The following is a 6000-nucleotide window of genomic DNA, read 5'->3' as shown; positions in this document are numbered from 1 at the left end:
GTCGGATCAAGCTCTGATCCTGATCAAAAGCAGGATCATTTTTGAACACGGATCAGAGCTCAGATTGAGCCCTGATCCATTTAGTACAACACACCTGAGATCCCGTTAGTACAATCCGCCCCTGGTTATTTATTGATAAATTAAGGTTAGATATTTATAATGAAAATGATTACATGTAATATTTGTATTTCTGAAAAAATCCTTCTTAATATATATATATATATACTCACCTAAAGGATTATTAGGAACACCATACTAATACTGTGTTTGACCCCCTTTCGCCTTCAGAACTGCCTTAATTCTACGTGGCATTGATTCAACAAGGTGCTGAAAGCATTCTTTAGAAATGTTGGCCCATATTGATAGGATAGCATCTTGCAGTTGATGGAGATTTGTGGGATGCACATCCAGGGCATGAAGCTCCCGTTCCACCACATCCCAAAGATGCTCTATTGGGTTGAGATCTAGTGACTGTGGGGGCCAGTTTAGTACAGTGAACTCATTGTCATGTCCAAGAAACCAATTTGAAATGATTCGACCTTTGTGACATGGTGCATTATCCTGCTGGAAGTAGCCATCAGAGGATGGGTACATGGTGGTCATAAAGGGATGGACATGGTCAGAAACAATGCTCAGGTAGGCCGTGGCATTTAAACGATGCCCAATTGGCACTAAGAGGCCTAAAGTGTGCCAAGAAAACATCCCCCACACCATTACACCACCACCAGCAGCCTGCACAGTGGTAACAAGGCATGATGGATCCATGTTCTCATTCTGTTTACGCCAAATTCTGACTCTACCATCTGAATGTCTCAACAGAAATCGAGACTCATCAGACCAGGCAACATTTTTCCAGTCTTCAACTGTCCAATTTTGGTGAGCTTGTGCAAATTGTAGCCTCTTTTCCTATTTGTAGTGGAGATGAGTGGTACCCGGTGGGGTCTTCTGCTGTTGTAGCCCATCCGCCTCAAGGTTGTAAGTGTTGTGGCTTCACAAATGCTTTGCTGCATACCTCGGTTGTAACGAGTGGTTATTTCAGTCAAAGTTGCTCTTCTATCAGCTTGAATCAGTCGGCCCATTCTCCTCTGACCTCTAGCATCAACAAGGCATTTTCGCCCACAGGACTGCCGCATACTGGATGTTTTTCCCTTTTCACACCATTCCTTGTAAACCCTAGAAATGGTTGTGCGTGAAAATCCCAGTAACTGAGCAGATTGTGAAATACTCAGACCGGCCCGTCTGGCACCAACAACCATGCCACGCTCAAAATTGCTTAAATCACCTTTCTTTCCCATTCAGACATTCAGTTTGGAGTTCAGGAGATTGTCTTGACCAGGACCACACCCCTAAATGCATTGAAGCAACTGCCATGTGATTGGTTGATTAGATAATTGCATTAATGAGAAATTGAACAGGTGTTCCTAATAATCCTTTAGGTGAGTGTATATATATATATATATATATATATATATATATATATATATATATATATATACAGTGGGGGAAACAAGTATTTGATCCCCTGTTGATTTTGTACGTTTGCCCACTGACAAAGAAATGATCAGTCTATAATTTTAATGGTAGGTGTATTTTAACATTGAGAGACAGAATAACAACAAAAAAATCCAGAAAAATGCATTTCAAAAAAGTTATAAATTGATTTGCATGTTAAAGAGGGAAATAAGTATTTGACCCCTTCGACTTAGTACTTGGTGGCAAAACCCTTGTTGGCAATTACAGACGTCAGACGTTTCTTGTAGTTGGCCACCAGGTTTGCACACATCTCAGGAGGGATTTTGTCACACTCCTCTTTGCAGATCCTCTCCAAGTCATTAACGTTTCGAGGCTGACGTTTGGCAACTCGAACCTTCAGCTCCCTCCACAGATTTTCTATGGGATTAAGGTCTGGAGACTGGCTAGGCCACTCCAGGACCTTAATGTGCTTCTTCTTGAGCCACTCCTTTGTTGCCTTGGCTGTGTGTTTTGGGTCATTGTCATGCTGGAATACCCATCCATGACCCATTTTCAATGCCCTGGCTGAGGGAAGGAGGTTCTCACCCAAGATTTGACGGTACATGGCCCCGTCCATCATCCCTTTGATGCGGTGCAGTTGTCCTGTCCCCTTAGCAGAAAAACACCCCCAAAGCATAATGTTTCCACCTCCATTTTTGACGGTGGGGATGGTGTTCTTGGGGTCATTCCTCCTTCTCCAAACACAGCGAGTTGAGTTGATGCCAAAGAGCTTGATTTTGGTCTCATCTGACCACAACACTTTCACCCAGTTCTCCTCTGAATCATTCAGGTGTTCATTGGCAAACTTCAGACGGGCCTGTACATGTGCTTTCTTGAGCAGGGGGACCTTCCGGCGCTGCAGGATTTCAGTCCTTCATGGCATAGTGTGTTACCAATTGTTTTCTTGGTGACTATGGTCCCAGCTGCCTTGAGATCATTAACAAGATCCTCCCATGTAGTTCTGGGCTGATTCCTCACCGTTCTCATGATCATTGAAACTCCACGAGGTGAGATCTTGCATGGAGCCCCAGATCGAGGGAGACTGACATTTATTTTGTGTTTCTTCCATTTGCGAATAATCGCACCAACTATTGTCACCTTCTCACCAAGCTGCTTGGCGATGGTCTTGTAGTCCATTCCAGCCTTGTGTAGGTCTACAATCTTGTCCCTGACATCCTTGGACAGCTCTTTGGTCTTGGCCATGGTGGAGAGTTTGGAATCTGATTGATTGATTGCTTCTGTGGACAGGTGTCATTAATACAGGTAACGAGCTGAGATTAGGAGCACTCCCTTTAAGAGAGTGCTCCTAATCTCAGCTCGTTACCTGTATAAAAGACACCTGGGAGCCAGAAATCTTCCTGATTGATAGGGGATCAAATACTTATTTCCCTCATTAACATGCAAATCAATTTATAAATTTTTTGAAATGCGTTTTTCTGGATTTTTTGTTGTTATTCTGTCTCTCACTGTTAAAATACACCTACCATTAAAATTATAGACTGATCATTTCTTTGTCAGTGGGCAAACGTACAAAATCAGCAGGGGATCAAATACTTTTTTCCCTCACTGTATATATATATTGGATAATCCACCATTACATTTTTTTTCTCACGCACCTCATGGGGTCAGCCAGTTTGGCAATGGCTGTGTTAAAAGAACAATAAATTATCTGCATACAAATCTCTGTAAAGTGTGCAGAAGACTTTTATTACACACAGTTGTTTCTTTGCACTGCTTGGTTCTTAGTGTAATTTTAAGATGAGGTAGTATTCTGCTTAATGTGATGTTTGTTTTAGAACATTATAGTCAAACATGAATTAAAAAAAGATGGTTTGCATTTTCTTTAGTTCATCAAAGTGAAATCTATTAATGTATTGAAGCTTAAGTAGCCCAATATTTTAAGTTACACTTCCATTGAAAGTATACATCTGTTTGTAAGTTTATCCAAATATATTTTACCAGTATATTTAGAATATAACATCATATATTTTTGCAGTCTAATTAAATATTTTCACAGTATACTATTCATACACTATGGAATATATATGAGGCACATTCATTCCAGAACAACGGTCGCGCTGAGAAGCGCAGCTCTGCACAGAGACTCAGAGATGCGCATTCTTGGAGTGTTTCTATGTGACGCCGATCCCATTGACGGAGCCGTGCAGATCTGCGCAGATCTGCGGAAATCTGCGATACACGAACACTATGGGCGTTCTTTGATCAGATGCGTCTCATGTCAGACAGCGCAGTCTCAAGCAGCCACGCAGCAAGTTGTGGGATACGCGAACACAATCAAGTTTATTGGTAGCTGAATGCTATGACTAAATGACACGATAATTAGTAAAGTATTCAATTTCGCATAGAAAACTTAAAAATACCGATATGAAGGTATAGTAAAAGTCCAAACCGGTCCGTAAATGAATACCGGTATATAGTTTTTTACGGTATACCACCCAGCCCTAGAGACACCTAGCATAATCAAGCAGTAGCTGAAAATCATGAATTTGTATAACTAGTGGAAGCTTAATTAATACAGTTCTGACTCTTCTGTCCTATAAGGCCAGGACCCATTCAGGAGAGCAGTTCCAGTGCCACACCAATGACCGAGGAGGACTGCACTGTGGCTTCTGGCCCAGACAGAGTATTTCTACACCTCCCCCAACCACAGTGGAGTCCACAACCAGATCCACTATCCCTGCGCCCCGTCGTTTGAGTTGCCCGCCCCATTCCTCAGTGTCTCCACGGCTGGAACAGACCCTGGACAGACAGCAGGAGTCTAACAACATTCTTGGACACATGCTGGATGTACTGAAGGACATGAATGACTCACAGGCATCGCTGGCAAAAGATGTGCACAGGTACACAACTGCTATTCTTGCACAGCTACCTGTGCACATCTTTTGCCAGCGATGCCTGTGAGCACAGTGCCTCTGTCAGTACATCAGCATCTGTGCCACACACCACTCCATCACATGCCCCAACAGAGCTGCACCCACACACAGTCAATGCCCCTACCATAACTGTACGACGATATTCATACCCCCCTTTTCCATACTACAACCCCTACCCACCTTTCCCTAGATATACTCCCCCAGCCCCTTCCTGCTATCAAATACATCCATACCTGTCACATACAGTCCCTCAAATACCCCCTTTCGAACTCCCAAGCCCTACACCCTCATTCCCAACTGTCTCCCATCATCTCCACACTCAGGGCACTCTGCAAACCCATCACTCACCACATTCCTTCCCTGAGACTGCTGTCCAGGACTCCCAGCAACCACCTGAGGTTCCTGCTTCATCTCATGGCCTCTCTCCACTGCCCCAGCCAGTAACATCAGGACAAGGTGACCGGTCTCTAATACCACCGTGGAACCGCAACAGGCTGTGGCAGTGAGAGGCAGAAGCAGAAGGAGACACAGGGGACAAAGGGGGAGCCATACATAAGGACGTTGTTGGGGCCCTCTCTGCTGAATAATTCACTGTAATATTAAGAATTCACTGTAAAATAAATACATACTTAAGAGAAATATTGTTGAATGATGTGTAATCTGGAACATAATGTGTAATCAAGCCGGAACATTTGCAGCCTGGCATTCTCCTCAGCCAAATCAGGTGGCTGGTCACTATCAGACTCCTGGTGCACAGGGCCATATTATACCTCTCCTCCGCCTCTGTTGTTGTTTGGCGTAGTGATGTTAGCAGCCATTGGTGGAGTGGATATCTACTATCTCCTGTAGTCAAGACAAAATGACAGTGTATTTAGTAGTATCTACACACACACACCAGGGGACTGTATGTATGTGTATACAGTGCCCTGCAAAAGTATTCATCCCCCTTGGCATTTTTCCTATTTTGTTGCATTACAACCTGGAATTTAATTTGATTTTTATATGGATTTCATGTAATGGACATACACAAAATAGTCCAAATCGGTGAAGTGAAATTAAAAAAATAACTTGAAAAATTCTAAAACATAAAAATCGGAAAAGTGGTGCATGCATATGTATTCACCCCCTTTGCTATGAAGCCCCCTACATCAGATCTGGTGCAACCAATTACCTTTAGAAATCACATAATTAGTGAAATAAAGTCCACCTGTGTGCAATCTAAGTGTCACATGATCTGCCACATGATCTCACCTGTTCTGAAAGGCAGCATGAAGACCAAGGAGCTTTCCAAAGAGCTCAGGGACAAAGAAGTACAAAGAAGTGGAGAAGTACAGATCAGCGTTGGGTTATTAAAACATATCCGAAACTTTGAACATCCCACGGAGCACCATTAAATCCATTATTAATTTTTTTAAGAATATAGCACCAATAGAGGGCCACCCACCAAACCTCACGGACCAGGCAAGGAGGGCATTAATCAGAGATGCAACAAAGAGACCAAAGATAACCCTGAAGGAGGTGCAAAGCTCCACAGTGGAGATTGGAGTATTTGTCCATAGGACCACTATAAGCCGTAAACTCCACAGAGCTGGGG

The sequence above is a fragment of the Amia ocellicauda genome, chromosome 3, assembly GCF_036373705.1.
Source record: "Amia ocellicauda isolate fAmiCal2 chromosome 3, fAmiCal2.hap1, whole genome shotgun sequence".
NCBI classification, from domain to species: domain Eukaryota; kingdom Metazoa; phylum Chordata; class Actinopteri; order Amiiformes; family Amiidae; genus Amia; species Amia ocellicauda.
Note: the sequence above shows the minus strand (reverse complement) of the source record.